This window comes from Megalopta genalis, unplaced genomic scaffold (genome assembly GCF_051020955.1).
Source record: "Megalopta genalis isolate 19385.01 unplaced genomic scaffold, iyMegGena1_principal scaffold0166, whole genome shotgun sequence".
Lineage (NCBI taxonomy): Eukaryota > Metazoa > Arthropoda > Insecta > Hymenoptera > Halictidae > Megalopta > Megalopta genalis.
Window position 1 is genome coordinate 365001 of NW_027476235.1, and position 20094 is coordinate 385094.

The 20094-nt window shown below is 35.4% G+C and overlaps 2 non-coding genes across 2 annotated transcripts; both read right to left on the bottom strand.

The window, feature by feature from the left end:
* Positions 1–790: 790 nt before the first annotated feature.
* Positions 791–945, bottom strand: LOC143262662 (5.8S ribosomal RNA). The gene has a single exon (XR_013036392.1). It is a non-coding gene; the product is annotated as a 5.8S ribosomal RNA (ribosomal RNA).
* A 1320-nt stretch (positions 946–2265) lies between these two features.
* LOC143262672 (small subunit ribosomal RNA) lies at positions 2266–4186 on the bottom strand. Its single transcript, XR_013036402.1, has one exon. It is a non-coding gene; the product is annotated as a small subunit ribosomal RNA (ribosomal RNA).
* Positions 4187–20094: the final 15908 nt, after the last annotated feature.

Consider the following 20094-nt stretch of genomic DNA (forward strand, 5'->3'; position numbering starts at 1 on the left):
AAAAAGATATATGGGGCGACCGACAAACGGTTTTCCCGTAGAACCAGACTCGCGATTGCGTTGACACACACATCATAGCCACACCAATAGAAGAGTTTTAGGACGGTAACCCGGGTGGGGTGTTCTTTACTCAGAATATGTGCAACATCGGATCTATATAGCCATCGATACAATTCGTACACAAATGTGTCGTACGAAGAGAGAGACTTTTTTTCCTCTGACAACATAACGGTAAGAGACATCCTTCCACACTCATAGGTTCCACTCCCTGGGGCTATGATATATATATACATATAAATTCAAATTCGAAGCAACGGTCACAATTCTACTCTATATTTTTGCGGGTTATGTGTTCTTTCGTTCAATTTCTTTCATGCGTTCGTTCGATCTCTGTACACAGTCTTCACATAGGACAGACTCGTGTAGTACGCTTTCGTGGGTTAAACCCATCTCGTTTCATTTCAGGCGACGTCGGGAGCGCGTTGAAAATGTACCAGTGAAATCTCGATAGTTCTACGAATACGAATCGTCCCGAAAAAGATTTTGTCACCGCTTCGAAGCGGTGTTTCAGACGGGCGGACGTATATAAAACATATACGACACACGACACCGCCTTCCACACTCACGCTAGTTCGAACACGATTTCCATCTCTCTCGAAGACTGTTAGACGTACGTAAAATTTCTCAATATCCATAGGACCGCGACAAACGCCGACGAAGCGCCCATCATTCGCTCGTACGTATATAGGCAACAAGTGCCATCAACGCAAGCAGTTTATAAGTACGTAAACGACCCTCAGCCAGGCGTGGTCCAGGAATTGTATCCGTGGACCGCAATGTGCGTTCGAAATGTCGATGTTCATGTGTCCTGCAGTTCACACGTTGACGCGCAATTAGCTGCGTTCTTCATCGACCCACGAGCCAAGTGATCCACCGTTCAGGGTAATTTTTCCCTTTTATTCTCTCATATATAATATAATGTGTATTTGCTATCCACCACATTTTTGTGTTATATTTCGGAACAAGCCGATACCCGAAGAGCTCCAACCAGCGCGCGAAGGAGATTCGGGAGTCGTCGTACGACGACATAATTGTCCCTTAAAGAACGAGATATTTCCGTCGAAACCATATATATATGTACGAGCAAATCCAAAACCACTGTTTTCTTGCAAGTTCGACGGTCGGAGCGAATAGAACATTGAAAAGCCTTCTATCGAAGAAACACAGAGAGTATATCACCTCCAAAAACGACGGGGATATGGATATTCAAACTGGACAATTATCAACCCGATACTGGATTCGAAAAGTTTCTCTCTCCTTTCGTCGTTATTTACACCGGACGGACTCACGGCCGGCTCTAGCTGGGTGTCATATATATATATACGTCCCACGCTCATGCTGCCACTAGCGCGCAACAGAGTAGGGTGTCAATGACAACGACACAGCATTGAAACGAGCTACACAAGCCGGTCTCTCTTGATACCAATGTAAACGAGCATTAAGTTATCTTCAGACTGCCCGATATTTTCGTCCTTTGGACTTTCCCAACGATTCCTTTTTTTCTTTTTTTTTTACACACCACAGCGAAGACTTGAGGAAGCGTGATTAGCACGCTCGCATCCCTCCCTGTCCTACTACAACTGTAAAGAAAGAAAAAAGAATACATTGGGCTTTCTCTCTATCGAGAAGATGGCCTACGCAACGCAGATCAAAGGCCTAATACGTGTAATATAATACGCGTCTGGCCGTGTATAAATCACGCACGAATGATCTGGTCGGGCCCAACTCTTCTCGTACGCTTATTTTTCCGTGTTGGGGCACTATCATAAAATCACACAAACCCCAACACGTGTGTGTCTTGGAAGGAAGATGGCCTACGCAACGCAGATCAAAGGCCTAATACGTGTAGTACACACGTCTGCCGTGTAAATCACGCACGAATGATCTGGTCGGGCCCAACTCTTCTCCACCACACCACATCCCAACTTTGTACATTTTTATATATTTTTGTGTGTTGGGGCACCTTCATAATCACAAACCCCAACAACACATATATCTCTCTCTTTGAAAGATTTGTTGTGGCCTACGCAACGCAGATCAAAGGCCTAATACGTGTAGTACACACGTCTGGCCGTGTAAATCACGCACGAATGATCTGGCGGGCTCAACAATATCTTTTTTTTTTATATGAATTCTTATCCACAAACTAATCGAATTCATTTTCTCTCCTCCTCTCCTCTCTCTTTGAGATATATTGGAACATTGTAATGATCCTTCCGCAGGTTCACCTACGGAAACCTTGTTACGACTTTTACTTCCTCTAAATAATCAAGTTTGGTCATCTTCCCGGCATCATCGGCAATGCCGAAACATTGCCGCGCACCAGTCCGAAGACCTCACTAAATCATTCAATCGGTAGTAGCGACGGGCGGTGTGTACAAAGGGCAGGGACGTAATCAACGCGAGCTTATGACTCGCGCTTACTGGGAATTCCTCGTTCATGGGGAATAATTGCAAGCCCCAATCCCTAGCACGAAGGAGGTTCAGCGGGTTACCCGGGCCTTTCGGCCAGGGAACACACGCTGATTCCTTCAGTGTAGCGCGCGTGCGGCCCAGAACATCTAAGGGCATCACAGACCTGTTATTGCTCAATCTCGTGCGGCTAGAAGCCGCCTGTCCCTCTAAGAAGATTTGTTTGTACGTTGGTAGTAAAAACCCCACCGGCAGAAGCCGAGAGCCTTCGAGATACCATAATTACGTCTATTTAGCAGGCTAGAGTCTCGTTCGTTATCGGAATTAACCAGACAAATCGCTCCACCAACTAAGAACGGCCATGCACCACCACCCACCGAATCAAGAAAGAGCTATCAATCTGTCAATCCTTCCGGTGTCCGGGCCTGGTGAGGTTTCCCGTGTTGAGTCAAATTAAGCCGCAGGCTCCACTCCTGGTGGTGCCCTTCCGTCAATTCCTTTAAGTTTCAGCTTTGCAACCATACTTCCCCCGGAACCCAAAAGCTTTGGTTTCCCGGAAGCTGCCCGCCGAGTCATCGTAGGAACTTCGGCGGATCGCTAGCTGGCATCGTTTATGGTTAGAACTAGGGCGGTATCTGATCGCCTTCGAACCTCTAACTTTCGTTCTTGATTAATGAAAACATTTTTGGCAAATGCTTTCGCTTCTGTCCGTCTTGCGACGATCCAAGAATTTCACCTCTAACGTCGCAATACGAATGCCCCCATCTGTCCCTATTAATCATTACCTCGGGGTTCCGAAAACCAACAAAATAGAACCGAGGTCCTATTCCATTATTCCATGCACACAGTATTCAGGCGAAGGTAGCCTGCTTTGAGCACTCTAATTTGTTCAAAGTAAACGTACCGGCCCACCTCGACACTCAGTGAAGAGCACCGCGATGGGATATTAGTTGGACCGCCCCGTGAAGAGCAAAGCCCACCGGTAGGACGTACCACATAATGCCAGTTAAACACCGCGAGCGATGAACCGACACTGTGACACACAGATTCAACTACGAGCTTTTTAACCGCAACAACTTTAATATACGCTATTGGAGCTGGAATTACCGCGGCTGCTGGCACCAGACTTGCCCTCCAATGGATCCTCGTTAAAGGATTTAAAGTGTACTCATTCCGATTACGGGGCCTCGGATGAGTCCCGTATCGTTATTTTTCGTCACTACCTCCCCGTGCCGGGAGTGGGTAATTTGCGCGCCTGCTGCCTTCCTTGGATGTGGTAGCCGTTTCTCAGGCTCCCTCTCCGGAATCGAACCCTGATTCCCCGTTACCCGTTACAACCATGGTAGGCGCAGAACCTACCATCGACAGTTGATAAGGCAGACATTTGAAAGATGCGTCGCCGGTGCTATAAGACCATGCGATCAGCACAAAGTTATTCAGAGTCACCAAAGCAAACGATGGACGAGTGTAAACACCCGCCACCGATTGGTTTTGATCTAATAAAAGCGTTCCTACCATCTCTGGTCGGAACTCTGTTTTGCATGTATTAGCTCTAGAATTACCACAGTTATCCAAGTAAATTTTAGTACGATCTAAGAAACCATAACTGATTTAATGAGCCATTCGCGGTTTCACCTTAATACGGCATGTACTGAGACATGCATGGCTTAATCTTTGAGACAAGCATATGACTACTGGCAGGATCAACCAGGGAACTATACAATATGTATATATAAAATGGACAAAATTTAAATCCTTTTCCATCGTCGCCTGTTTCATATATATATGTCAGGTCGACACACCATTTTTCTCTTTCAAATATGTACAAGTTTTGCCACATTCCGCGCTTGTAACATATCTTCTTTAACGCTCAATTTCTTTCATTTTTCTACCATACAGATATTACCGTACGCCCAAAAACGTACGTATTATATTTTTGTTCTATCATAAAATCACATTTTTCTACGTACGCCAGCTTCGTACGTTTCTATCTTTGCCTTCATAAAATCACAAGATAATTTTATCTTCAAGAGTCTCGCTATTAACATCTTGTAAGATAAATGTACGTCCCAGCTAAAACGTACAAATACTTCAAGTTAAGTAATAATATATCATCGCTATTGACAAATTTTTAAGATCCAAGACACAGTTCTCTCTATATGTTTTAATATTTTTTATGTACTCAAATATATTCAAAGGAAAAAGTACATGGGTGATGCCATAGTCGTGGAAGCGCGTACGCTCACGCTGATCTTCTGACCGCCGGAAGCACGAAACCTCTGATCTGGGCAAAATCGGCAAGCCGAGGAAGAACGGACAGGACACATGCTGGACTGGCGAGAAAGCGTGTTCTTCCGCTCGCGCTAGGCATTTCGATTTCTGACACCTCTTGATTTAAAAAATCAGTTTTTTGATAGTTTTCTCTCTCCACTGGGCTATTCATTTTAGCCACAGTTTTCAATTGGTACGATTTGCTTCCAAATCTTACAGATGCATTTTAAAAAATTTTTCCATCGCTCGGACAGAAGAGTCGATTGCTCAGTGAGTACGAGTATACATACAAAGTGCATACGGGTAACCAACCCCGTAGGGCTTGCCACATATGGGCCATTCGGTCAAAGACACCGACCCGTGGCCACGCTGTGTGGAGAAAAGTCCGTAACGTAAACGGCACGAAACAGTCAGGACCGAAGCCCCGAAGGAGCTCTGAGACAGCTTCTCGACCGAGATCGTAGAATTGGCCCAAAACCCGCTCTGCTCCGTCCGCCTCGCACGGACCGTGTATCTCTTATAGATACCGAACGGCCGGCAAGGACGCCGGCGCCGCCGGCCGAATAGCACGCGCGCTTATGAGTGTAAACCGCCGCGGCAACAGACCGCCCGGCCGTGCTGTTGTAACATAGCGCGTGAACGAACGAAAAAAATTTTTATAGTAAACATTAAAATAAATTACACTACCGTAAACTAGACAAAAAATTACACATTTTTTCCCAATATGAAAATTTTCACAAACTTTTTAAAGTCCCATCGCATCGAGTAAACTTTTTTAATAACGCGTCCGCACGATTCTAAATGCTTAATCCATATGTGAAATCGTTCACTGATCACGAATATCGTATTTAAAAAAATTACAAAAATTTATTTTTCAAAATAATCAAAAAAAACCGAAAAATCACAAGAGTAAAGTACCATTATTTTAAACAACATGTCGTTCTAAATGCTTAATCCCTATGTAAAAAAGTTATTTAAGCAAGAATATGTAATTGAAAAAAATTAGAAAAATTTATTTTAGCCGTAAATCGAAAATAATGGGGACACCGGAGCTGTTCGAAGCGCCGAGACGCGCCGCGTACGGCCGAATATTTTCCAAGTCCCAACGTACCGATCAAGAGTAAAGTACCATTTTCCTACATTAGATTTCGTTCTAAATGCTTAATCCCTATGTAAAAACGTTAGTTAAGCAAGAATATCGTATTTTTAAAAAAATCTAATGATACGATTTTCCAGAAAATTGAAAAAACCGAAAAATGTCAAGAGTAAAGTGCCATTTTCTGACATTAGATTTCGTTCTAAATGCTTAATCCCTATGTAGAAACGTTAGTTAAGCAAGAATATCGTATTTTTAAAAAAATCTAATGATAGGATTTTTCAGAAAATTGAAAAAACCGTAAAATGTCAAGAGTAAAGTGCCCTTATTTTAAACAATGTATCGTTCTAAATGCTTAATCCCTATGTAAAAAAGTTATTTTAGCAGGAATATGTTATTGAAAAAAATTAGAAAAATTTATTTTAGCCGTAAATCGAAAATAATGGGGACACCGGAGCTGTTCGAAGCGCCGAGCGCGCCGCGTACGCCCGAATATTTTCAAAGTCCCAACGTACCGATCAAGAGTAAAGTACCATTTTCCTACATTAGATTTCGTTCTAAATGCTTAATCCCTATGTAAAAACGTTAGTTAAGCAAGAATATCGTATTTTAAAAAAAATCTAATGATAGGATTTTCCAGAAAATTGAAAAAACCGAAAAATGTCAAGAGTAAAGTGCCATTTTCTGACATTAGATTTCGTTCTAAATGCTTAATCCCTATGTAGAAAGGTTAGTTAAGCAAGATTATCGTATTTTTAAAAAAATCTAATGATAGGATTTTTCAGAAAATTGAAAAAACCGTAAAATGTCAAGAGTAAAGTGCCCTTATTTTAAACATTATATCGTTCTAAATGCTTAATCCCTATGTAAAAAAGTTATCTAAGCAAGAATATGTTATTGAATAAAATGAGAAAAATTTATTTTAGCCGTAAATCGAAAATAATGGGTCGAGCGAATCGGTCGATTGCGCCGAGACGCGCTATGATGCAACAGACGAGCGATTGGAACGCCCGAATATTTTCAAAGTCCCAACGTACCGATCAAGAGTAAAGTACCATTTTCCTACATTAGATTTCTTTCTAAATGCTTAATCCCTATGTAAAAACGTTAGTTAAGCAAGAATATCGTATTTTTAAAAAAATCTAATGATAGGATTTTCCAGAAAATTGAAAAAACCGAAAAATGTCAAGAGTAAAGTGCCATTTTCTGACATTAGATTTCGTTCTAAATGCTTAATCCCTATGTAGAAACGTTAGTTAAGCAAGAATATCGTATTTTTAAAAAAATCTAATGATAGGATTTTTCAGAAAATTGAAAAAACCGTAAAATGTCAAGAGTAAAGTGCCCTTACTTTAAACAATGCATCGTTCTAAATGCTTAATCCCTATGTAAAAAAGTTATTTAAGCAGGAATATGTTATTGAAAAAAATTAGAAAAATTTATTTTAGCCGTAAATCGAAAATAATGGATCGAGCGAATCGGTCGATTGCGCCGAGACGCGCTATGATGCAACAGACGAGCGATTGGAACCCCCGAATATTTTCAAAGTCCCAACGTACCGATCAAGAGTAAAGTACCATTTTCCTACATTAGATTTCGTTCTAAATGCTTAATCCCTATGTAAAAACGTTAGTTAAGCAAGAATATCGTATTTTTAAAAAAATCTAATGATACGATTTTCCAGAAAATTGAAAAAACCGAAAAATGTCAAGAGTAAAGTGCCATTTTCTGACATTAGATTTCGTTCTAAATGCTTAATCCCTATGTAGAAACGTTAGTTAAGCAAGAATATCGTATTTTTAAAAAAATCTAATGATAGGATTTTTCAGAAAATTGAAAAAACCGTAAAATGTCAAGAGTAAAGTGCCCTTACTTTAAACAATGTATCGTTCTAAATGCTTAATCCCTATGTAAAAAAGTTATTTAAGCAGGAATATGTTATTGAAAAAAATTAGAAAAATTTATTTTAGCCGTAAATCGAAAATAATGGATCGAGCGAATCGGTCGATTGCGCCGAGACGCGCTATGATGCAACAGACGAGCGATTGGAACCCCCGAATATTTTCAAAGTCCCAACGTACCGATCAAGAGTAAAGTACCATTTTCCTACATTAGATTTCGTTCTAAATGCTTAATCCCTATGTAAAAACGTTAGTTAAGCAAGAATATCGTATTTTTAAAAAAATCTAATGATACGATTTTCCAGAAAATTGAAAAAACCGAAAAATGTCAAGAGTAAAGTGCCATTTTCTGACATTAGATTTCGTTCTAAATGCTTAATCCCTATGTAGAAACGTTAGTTAAGCAAGAATATCGTATTTTTAAAAAAATCTAATGATAGGATTTTTCAGAAAATTGAAAAAACCGTAAAATGTCAAGAGTAAAGTGCCCTTACTTTAAACAATGTATCGTTCTAAATGCTTAATCCCTATGTAAAAAAGTTATTTAAGCAGGAATATGTTATTGAAAAAAATTAGAAAAATTTATTTTAGCCGTAAATCGAAAATAATGGATCGAGCGAATCGGTCGATTGCGCCGAGACGCGCTATGATGCAACAGACGAGCGATTGGAACCCCCGAATATTTTCAAAGTCCCAACGTACCGATCAAGAGTAAAGTACCATTTTCCTACATTAGATTTCGTTCTAAATGCTTAATCCCTATGTAAAAACGTTAGTTAAGCAAGAATATCGTATTTTTAAAAAAATCTAATGATAGGATTTTTCAGAAAATTGAAAAAACCGTAAAATGTCAAGAGTAAAGTGCCCTTACTTTAAACAATGTATCGTTCTAAATGCTTAATCCCTATGTAAAAAAGTTATTTAAGCAGGAATATGTTATTGAAAAAAATTAGAAAAATTTATTTTAGCCGTAAATCGAAAATAATGGATCGAGCGAATCGGTCGATTGCGCCGAGACGCGCTATGATGCAACAGACGAGCGATTGGAACCCCCGAATATTTTCAAAGTCCCAACGTACCGATCAAGAGTAAAGTACCATTTTCCTACATTAGATTTCGTTCTAAATGCTTAATCCCTATGTAAAAACGTTAGTTAAGCAAGAATATCGTATTTTTAAAAAAATCTAATGATACGATTTTCCAGAAAATTGAAAAAACCGAAAAATGTCAAGAGTAAAGTGCCATTTTCTGACATTAGATTTCGTTCTAAATGCTTAATCCCTATGTAGAAACGTTAGTTAAGCAAGAATATCGTATTTTTAAAAAAATCTAATGATAGGATTTTTCAGAAAATTGAAAAAACCGTAAAATGTCAAGAGTAAAGTGCCCTTACTTTAAACAATGTATCGTTCTAAATGCTTAATCCCTATGTAAAAAAGTTATTTAAGCAGGAATATGTTATTGAAAAAAATTAGAAAAATTTATTTTAGCCGTAAATCGAAAATAATGGGGACACCGGAGCTGTTCGAAGCGCCGAGCGCGCCGCGTACGCCCGAATATTTTCAAAGTCCCAACGTACCGATCAAGAGTAAAGTACCATTTTCCTACATTAGATTTCGTTCTAAATGCTTAATCCCTATGTAAAAACGTTAGTTAAGCAAGAATATCGTATTTTTAAAAAAATCTAATGATAGGATTTTCCAGAAAATTGAAAAAACCGAAAAATGTCAAGAGTAAAGTGCCATTTTCTGACATTAGATTTCGTTCTAAATGCTTAATCCCTATGTAGAAACGTTAGTTAAGCAAGAATATCGTATTTTTAAAAAAATCTAATGATAGGATTTTTCAGAAAATTGAAAAAACCGTAAAATGTCAAGAGTAAAGTGCCCTTATTTTAAACAATGTATCGTTCTAAATGCTTAATCCCTATGTAAAAAAGTTATTTAAGCAGGAATATGTTATTGAAAAAAATTAGAAAAATTTATTTTAGCCGTAAATCGAAAATAATGGATCGAGCGAATCGGTCGATTGCGCCGAGACGCGCTATGATGCAACAGACGAGCGATTGGAACGCCCGAATATTTTCAAAGTCCCAACGTACCGATCAAGAGTAAAGTACCATTTTCCTACATTAGATTTCGTTCTAAATGCTTAATCCCTATGTAAAAACGTTAGTTAAGCAAGAATATCGTATTTTAAAAAAAATCTAATGATAGGATTTTCCAGAAAAATGAAAAAACCGAAAAATGTCAAGAGTAAAGTGCCATTTTCTGACATTAGATTTCGTTCTAAATGCTTAATCCCTATGTAGAAACGTTAGTTAAGCAAGAATATCGTATTTTTAAAAAAATCTAATGATAGGATTTCCCAGAAAATTGAAAAAACCGAAAAATGTCAAGAGTAAAGTGCCATTTTCTGACATTAGATTTCGTTCTAAATGCTTAATCCCTATGTAGAAACGTTAGTTAAGCAAGAATATCGTATTTTTAAAAAAATCTAATGATAGGATTTTTCAGAAGATTGAAAAAACCGTAAAATGTCAAGAGTAAAGTGCCCTTATTTTAAACAATGTATCGTTCTAAATGCTTAATCCCTACGTAAAAAAGTTATTTAAGCAGGAATATGTTATTGAAAAAAATTAGAAAAATTTATTTTAGCCGTAAATCGAAAATAATGGATCGAGCGAATCGGTCGATTGCGCCGAGACGCGCTATGATGCAACAGACGAGCGATTGGAACGCCCGAATATTTTCAAAGTCCCAACGTACCGATCAAGAGTAAAGTACCATTTTCCTACATTAGATTTCGTTCTAAATGCTTAATCCCTATGTAAAAACGTTAGTTAAGCAAGAATATCGTATTTTTAAAAAAATCTAATGATAGGATTTTCCAGAAAATTGAAAAAACCGAAAAATGTCAAGAGTAAAGTGCCATTTTCTGACATTAGATTTCGTTCTAAATGCTTAATCCCTATGTAGAAACGTTAGTTAAGCAAGAATATCGTATTTTTAAAAAAATCTAATGATAGGATTTTTCAGAAGATTGAAAAAACCGTAAAATGTCAAGAGTAAAGTGCCCTTATTTTAAACAATGTATCGTTCTAAATGCTTAATCCCTATGTAAAAAAGTTATTTAAGCAGGAATATGTTATTGAAAAAAATTAGAAAAATTTATTTTAGCCGTAAATCGAAAATAATGGATCGAGCGAATCGGTCGATTGCGCCGAGACGCGCTATGATGCAACAGACGAGCGATTGGAACGCCCGAATATTTTCAAAGTCCCAACGTACCGATCAAGAGTAAAGTACCATTTTCCTACATTAGATTTCGTTCTAAATGCTTAATCCCTATGTAAAAACGTTAGTTAAGCAAGAATATCGTATTTTAAAAAAAATCTAATGATAGGATTTTCCAGAAAAATGAAAAAACCGAAAAATGTCAAGAGTAAAGTGCCATTTTCTGACATTAGATTTCGTTCTAAATGCTTAATCCCTATGTAGAAACGTTAGTTAAGCAAGAATATCGTATTTTTAAAAAAATCTAATGATAGGATTTTTCAGAAAATTGAAAAAACCGTAAAATGTCAAGAGTAAAGTGCCCTTATTTTAAACAATGTATCGTTCTAAATGCTTAATCCCTATGTAAAAAAGTTATTTAAGCAGGAATATGTTATTGAAAAAAATTAGAAAAATTTATTTTAGCCGTAAATCGAAAATAATGGATCGAGCGAATCGGTCGATTGCGCCGAGACGCGCTATGATGCAACAGACGAGCGATTGGAACGCCCGAATATTTTCAAAGTCCCAACGTACCGATCAAGAGTAAAGTACCATTTTCCTACATTAGATTTCGTTCTAAATGCTTAATCCCTATGTAAAAACGTTAGTTAAGCAAGAATATCGTATTTTAAAAAAAATCTAATGATAGGATTTTCCAGAAAATTGAAAAAACCGAAAAATGTCAAGAGTAAAGTGCCATTTTCTGACATTAGATTTCGTTCTAAATGCTTAATCCCTATGTAGAAACGTTAGTTAAGCAAGAATATCGTATTTTTAAAAAAATCTAATGATAGGATTTTTCAGAAAATTGAAAAAACCGTAAAATGTCAAGAGTAAAGTGCCCTTATTTTAAACAATGTATCGTTCTAAATGCTTAATCCCTATGTAAAAAAGTTATTTAAGCAGGAATATGTTATTGAAAAAAATTAGAAAAATTTATTTTAGCCGTAAATCGAAAATAATGGATCGAGCGAATCGCTCGATTGCGCCGAGACGCGCTATGATGCAACAGACGAGCGATTGGAACGCCCGAATATTTTCAAAGTCCCAACGTACCGATCAAGAGTAAAGTACCATTTTCCTACATTAGATTTCGTTCTAAATGCTTAATCCCTATGTAGAAACGTTAGTTAAGCAAGAATATCGTATTTTTAAAAAAATCTAATGATAGGATTTTCCAGAAAATTGAAAAAACCGAAAAATGTCAAGAGTAAAGTGCCATTTTCTGACATTAGATTTCGTTCTAAATGCTTAATCCCTATGTAGAAACGTTAGTTAAGCAAGAATATCGTATTTTTAAAAAAATCTAATGATAGGATTTTTCAGAAGATTGAAAAAACCGTAAAATGTCAAGAGTAAAGTGCCCTTATTTTAAACAATGTATCGTTCTAAATGCTTAATCCCTATGTAAAAAAGTTATTTAAGCAGGAATATGTTATTGAAAAAAATTAGAAAAATTTATTTTAGCCGTAAATCGAAAATAATGGATCGAGCGAATCGGTCGATTGCGCCGAGACGCGCTATGATGCAACAGACGAGCGATTGGAACGCCCGAATATTTTCAAAGTCCCAACGTACCGATCAAGAGTAAAGTACCATTTTCCTACATTAGATTTCGTTCTAAATGCTTAATCCCTATGTAAAAACGTTAGTTAAGCAAGAATATCGTATTTTTAAAAAAATCTAATGATAGGATTTTCCAGAAAAATGAAAAAACCGAAAAATGTCAAGAGTAAAGTGCCATTTTCTGACATTAGATTTCGTTCTAAATGCTTAATCCCTATGTAGAAACGTTAGTTAAGCAAGAATATCGTATTTTTAAAAAAATCTAATGATAGGATTTTTCAGAAAATTGAAAAAACCGTAAAATGTCAAGAGTAAAGTGCCCTTATTTTAAACAATGTATCGTTCTAAATGCTTAATCCCTATGTAAAAAAGTTATTTAAGCAGGAATATGTTATTGAAAAAAATTAGAAAAATTTATTTTAGCCGTAAATCGAAAATAATGGATCGAGCGAATCGGTCGATTGCGCCGAGACGCGCTATGATGCAACAGACGAGCGATTGGAACCCCCGAATATTTTCAAAGTCCCAACGTACCGATCAAGAGTAAAGTACCATTTTCCTACATTAGATTTCGTTCTAAATGCTTAATCCCTATGTAAAAACGTTAGTTAAGCAAGAATATCGTATTTTAAAAAAAATCTAATGATAGGATTTTCCAGAAAAATGAAAAAACCGAAAAATGTCAAGAGTAAAGTGCCATTTTCTGACATTAGATTTCGTTCTAAATGCTTAATCCCTATGTAGAAACGTTAGTTAAGCAAGAATATCGTATTTTTAAAAAAATCTAATGATAGGATTTTTCAGAAAATTGAAAAAACCGTAAAATGTCAAGAGTAAAGTGCCCTTATTTTAAACAATGTATCGTTCTAAATGCTTAATCCCTATGTAAAAAAGTTATTTAAGCAGGAATATGTTATTGAAAAAAATTAGAAAAATTTATTTTAGCCGTAAATCGAAAATAATGGATCGAGCGAATCGCTCGATTGCGCCGAGACGCGCTATGATGCAACAGACGAGCGATTGGAACGCCCGAATATTTTCAAAGTCCCAACGTACCGATCAAGAGTAAAGTACCATTTTCCTACATTAGATTTCGTTCTAAATGCTTAATCCCTATGTAGAAACGTTAGTTAAGCAAGAATATCGTATTTTTAAAAAAATCTAATGATAGGATTTTCCAGAAAATTGAAAAAACCGAAAAATGTCAAGAGTAAAGTGCCATTTTCTGACATTAGATTTCGTTCTAAATGCTTAATCCCTATGTAGAAACGTTAGTTAAGCAAGAATATCGTATTTTTAAAAAAATCTAATGATAGGATTTTTCAGAAGATTGAAAAAACCGTAAAATGTCAAGAGTAAAGTGCCCTTATTTTAAACAATGTATCGTTCTAAATGCTTAATCCCTATGTAAAAAAGTTATTTAAGCAGGAATATGTTATTGAAAAAAATTAGAAAAATTTATTTTAGCCGTAAATCGAAAATAATGGATCGAGCGAATCGGTCGATTGCGCCGAGACGCGCTATGATGCAACAGACGAGCGATTGGAACGCCCGAATATTTTCAAAGTCCCAACGTACCGATCAAGAGTAAAGTACCATTTTCCTACATTAGATTTCGTTCTAAATGCTTAATCCCTATGTAAAAACGTTAGTTAAGCAAGAATATCGTATTTTTAAAAAAATCTAATGATAGGATTTTCCAGAAAATTGAAAAAACCGAAAAATGTCAAGAGTAAAGTGCCCTTATTTTAAACATTATATCGTTCTAAATGCTTAATCCCTATGTAAAAAAGTTATCTAAGCAAGAATATGTTATTGAATAAAATGAGAAAAATTTATTTTAGCCGTAAATCGAAAATAATGGGTCGAGCGAATCGCTCGATTGCGCCGAGACGCGCTATGATGCAACAGACGAGCGATTGGAACGCCCGAATATTTTCAAAGTCCCAACGTACCGATCAAGAGTAAAGTACCATTTTCCTACATTAGATTTCGTTCTAAATGCTTAATCCCTATGTAGAAACGTTAGTTAAGCAAGAATATCGTATTTTTAAAAAAATCTAATGATAGGATTTTCCAGAAAATTGAAAAAACCGAAAAATGTCAAGAGTAAAGTGCCATTTTCTGACATTAGATTTCGTTCTAAATGCTTAATCCCTATGTAGAAACGTTAGATAAGCAAGAATATCGTATTTTTAAAAAAATCTAATGATAGGATTTTTCAGAAAATTGAAAAAACCGTAAAATGTCAAGAGTAAAGTGCCCTTATTTTAAACATTATATCGTTCTAAATGCTTAATCCCTATGTAAAAAAGTTATCTAAGCAAGAATATGTTATTGAATAAAATGAGAAAAATTTATTTTAGCCGTAAATCGAAAATAATGGGTCGAGCGAATCGCTCGATTGCGCCGAGACGCGCTATGATGCAACAGACGAGCGATTGGAACGCCCGAATATTTTCAAAGTCCCAACGTACCGATCAAGAGTAAAGTACCATTTTCCTACATTAGATTTCGTTCTAAATGCTTAATCCCTATGTAAAAACGTTAGTTAAGCAAGAATATCGTATTTTTAAAAAAATCTAATGATAGGATTTTCCAGAAAATTGAAAAAACCGAAAAATGTCAAGAGTAAAGTGCCATTTTCTGACATTAGATTTCGTTCTAAATGCTTAATCCCTATGTAGAAACGTTAGTTAAGCAAGAATATCGTATTTTTAAAAAAATCTAATGATAGGATTTTTCAGAAAATTGAAAAAACCGTAAAATGTCAAGAGTAAAGTGCCCTTACTTTAAACAATGCATCGTTCTAAATGCTTAATCCCTATGTAAAAAAGTTATTTAAGCAGGAATATGTTATTGAAAAAAATTAGAAAAATTTATTTTAGCCGTAAATCGAAAATAATGGATCGAGCGAATCGGTCGATTGCGCCGAGACGCGCTATGATACAACAGACGAGCGATTGGAACGCCCGAATATTTTCAAAGTCCCAACGTACCGATCAAGAGTAAAGTACCATTTTCCTACATTAGATTTCGTTCTAAATGCTTAATCCCTATGTAAAAACGTTAGTTAAGCAAGAATATCGTATTTTAAAAAAAATCTAATGATAGGATTTTCCAGAAAATTGAAAAAACCGAAAAATGTCAAGAGTAAAGTGCCATTTTCTGACATTAGATTTCGTTCTAAATGCTTAATCCCTATGTAGAAACGTTAGTTAAGCAAGAATATCGTATTTTTAAAAAAATCTAATGATAGGATTTTTCAGAAAATTGAAAAAACCGTAAAATGTCAAGAGTAAAGTGCCCTTACTTTAAACAATGTATCGTTCTAAATGCTTAATCCCTATGTAAAAAAGTTATTTAAGCAGGAATATGTTATTGAAAAAAATTAGAAAAATTTATTTTAGCCGTAAATCGAAAATAATGGGGACACCGGAGCTGTTCGAAGCGCCGAGCGCGCCGCGTACGCCCGAATATTTTCAAAGTCCCAACGTACCGATCAAGAGTAAAGTACCATTTTCCTACATTAGATTTCGTTCTAAATGCTTAATCCCTATGTAAAAACGTTAGTTAAGCAAGAATATCGTATTTTTAAAAAAATCTAATGATAGGATTTTCCAGAAAAATGAAAAAACCGAAAAATGTCAAGAGTAAAGTGCCATTTTCTGACATTAGATTTCGTTCTAAATGCTTAATCCCTATGTAGAAACGTTAGTTAAGCAAGAATATCGTATTTTTAAAAAAATCTAATGATAGGATTTTCCAGAAAATTGAAAAAACCGAAAAATGTCAAGAGTAAAGTGCCATTTTCTGACATTAGATTTCGTTCTAAATGCTTAATCCCTATGTAGAAACGTTAGTTAAGCAAGAATATCGTATTTTTAAAAAAATCTAATGATAGGATTTTCCAGAAAATTGAAAAAACCGAAAAATGTCAAGAGTAAAGTGCCCTTATTTTAAACATTATATCGTTCTAAATGCTTAATCCCTATGTAAAAAAGTTATCTAAGCAAGAATATGTTATTGAATAAAATGAGAAAAATTTATTTTAGCCGTAAATCGAAAATAATGGGTCGAGCGAATCGCTCGATTGCGCCGAGACGCGCTATGATGCAACAGACGAGCGATTGGAACGCCCGAATATTTTCAAAGTCCCAACGTACCGATCAAGAGTAAAGTACCATTTTCCTGCATTAGATTTCGTTCTAAATGCTTAATCCCTATGTAGAAACGTTAGTTAAGCAAGAATATCGTATTTTTAAAAAAATCTAATGATAGGATTTTCCAGAAAATTGAAAAAACCGAAAAATGTCAAGAGTAAAGTGCCATTTTCTGACATTAGATTTCGTTCTAAATGCTTAATCCCTATGTAGAAACGTTAGTTAAGCAAGAATATCGTATTTTTAAAAAAATCTAATGATAGGATTTTTCAGAAAATTGAAAAAACCGTAAAATGTCAAGAGTAAAGTGCCCTTACTTTAAACAATGTATCGTTCTAAATGCTTAATCCCTATGTAAAAAAGTTATTTAAGCAGGAATATGTTATTGAAAAAAATTAGAAAAATTTATTTTAGCCGTAAATCGAAAATAATGGGGACACCGGAGCTGTTCGAAGCGCCGAGCGCGCCGCGTACGCCCGAATATTTTCAAAGTCCCAACGTACCGATCAAGAGTAAAGTACCATTTTCCTACATTAGATTTCGTTCTAAATGCTTAATCCCTATGTAAAAACGTTAGTTAAGCAAGAATATCGTATTTTTAAAAAAATCTAATGATAGGATTTTCCAGAAAAATGAAAAAACCGAAAAATGTCAAGAGTAAAGTGCCATTTTCTGACATTAGATTTCGTTCTAAATGCTTAATCCCTATGTAGAAACGTTAGTTAAGCAAGAATATCGTATTTTTAAAAAAATCTAATGATAGGATTTTTCAGAAAATTGAAAAAACCGTAAAATGTCAAGAGTAAAGTGCCCTTATTTTAAACAATGTATCGTTCTAAATGCTTAATCCCTATGTAAAAAAGTTATTTAAGCAGGAATATGTTATTGAAAAAAATTAGAAAAATTTATTTTAGCCGTAAATCGAAAATAATGGATCGAGCGAATCGGTCGATTGCGCCGAGACGCGCTATGATGCAACAGACGAGCGATTGGAACGCCCGAATATTTTCAAAGTCCCAACGTACCGATCAAGAGTAAAGTACCATTTTCCTACATTAGATTTCGTTCTAAATGCTTAATCCCTATGTAAAAACGTTAGTTAAGCAAGAATATCGTATTTTAAAAAAAATCTAATGATAGGATTTTCCAGAAAATTGAAAAAACCGAAAAATGTCAAGAGTAAAGTGCCATTTTCTGACATTAGATTTCGTTCTAAATGCTTAATCCCTATGTAGAAACGTTAGTTAAGCAAGAATATCGTATTTTTAAAAAAATCTAATGATAGGATTTTTCAGAAAATTGAAAAAACCGTAAAATGTCAAGAGTAAAGTGCCCTTATTTTAAACAATGTATCGTTCTAAATGCTTAATCCCTATGTAAAAAAGTTATTTAAGCAGGAATATGTTATTGAAAAAAATTAGAAAAATTTATTTTAGCCGTAAATCGAAAATAATGGATCGAGCGAATCGCTCGATTGCGCCGAGACGCGCTATGATGCAACAGACGAGCGATTGGAACGCCCGAATATTTTCAAAGTCCCAACGTACCGATCAAGAGTAAAGTACCATTTTCCTACATTAGATTTCGTTCTAAATGCTTAATCCCTATGTAGAAACGTTAGTTAAGTAAGAATATCGTATTTTTAAAAAAATCTAATGATAGGATTTTCCAGAAAATTGAAAAAACCGAAAAATGTCAAGAGTAAAGTGCCATTTTCTGACATTAGATTTCGTTCTAAATGCTTAATCCCTATGTAGAAACGTTAGTTAAGCAAGAATATCGTATTTTTAAAAAAATCTAATGATAGGATTTTTCAGAAGATTGAAAAAACCGTAAAATGTCAAGAGTAAAGTGCCCTTATTTTAAACAATGTATCGTTCTAAATGCTTAATCCCTATGTAAAAAAGTTATTTAAGCAGGAATATGTTATTGAAAAAAATTAGAAAAATTTATTTTAGCCGTAAATCGAAAATAATGGATCGAGCGAATCGGTCGATTGCGCCGAGACGCGCTATGATGCAACAGACGAGCGATTGGAACGCCCGAATATTTTCAAAGTCCCAACGTACCGATCAAGAGTAAAGTACCATTTTCCTACATTAGATTTCGTTCTAAATGCTTAATCCCTATGTAAAAACGTTAGTTAAGCAAGAATATCGTATTTTTAAAAAAATCTAATGATAGGATTTTCCAGAAAATTGAAAAAACCGAAAAATGTCAAGAGTAAAGTGCCCTTATTTTAAACATTATATCGTTCTAAATGCTTAATCCCTATGTAAAAAAGTTATCTAAGCAAGAATATGTTATTGAATAAAATGAGAAAAATTTATTTTAGCCGTAAATCGAAAATAATGGGTCGAGCGAATCGCTCGATTGCGCCGAGACGCGCTATGATGCAACAGACGAGCGATTGGAACGCCCGAATATTTTCAAAGTCCCAACGTACCGATCAAGAGTAAAGTACCATTTTCCTACATTAGATTTCGTTCTAAATGCTTAATCCCTATGTAGAAACGTTAGTTAAGCAAGAATATCGTATTTTTAAAAAAATCTAATGATAGGATTTTCCAGAAAATTGAAAAAACCGAAAAATGTCAAGAGTAAAGTGCCATTTTCTGACATTAGATTTCGTTCTAAATGCTTAATCCCTATGTAGAAACGTTAGTTAAGCAAGAATATCGTATTTTTAAAAAAATCTAATGATAGGATTTTTCAGAAAATTGAAAAAACCGTAAAATGTCAAGAGTAAAGTGCCCTTATTTTAAACATTATATCGTTCTAAATGCTTAATCCCTATGTAAAAAAGTTATCTAAGCAAGAATATGTTATTGAATAAAATGAGAAAAATTTATTTTAGCCGTAAATCGAAAATAATGGGTCGAGCGAATCGCTCGATTGCGCCGAGACGCGCTATGATGCAACAGACGAGCGATTGGAACGCCCGAATATTTTCAAAGTCCCAACGTACCGATCAAGAGTAAAGTACCATTTTCCTACATTAGATTTCGTTCTAAATGCTTAATCCCTATGTAAAAACGTTAGTTAAGCAAGAATATCGTATTTTTAAAAAAATCTAATGATAGGATTTTCCAGAAAATTGAAAAAACCGAAAAATGTCAAGAGTAAAGTGCCATTTTCTGACATTAGATTTCGTTCTAAATGCTTAATCCCTATGTAGAAACGTTAGTTAAGCAAGAATATCGTATTTTTAAAAAAATCTAATGATAGGATTTTTCAGAAAATTGAAAAAACCGTAAAATGTCAAGAGTAAAGTGCCCTTATTTTAAACATTATATCGTTCTAAATGCTTAATCCCTATGTAAAAAAGTTATCTAAGCAAGAATATG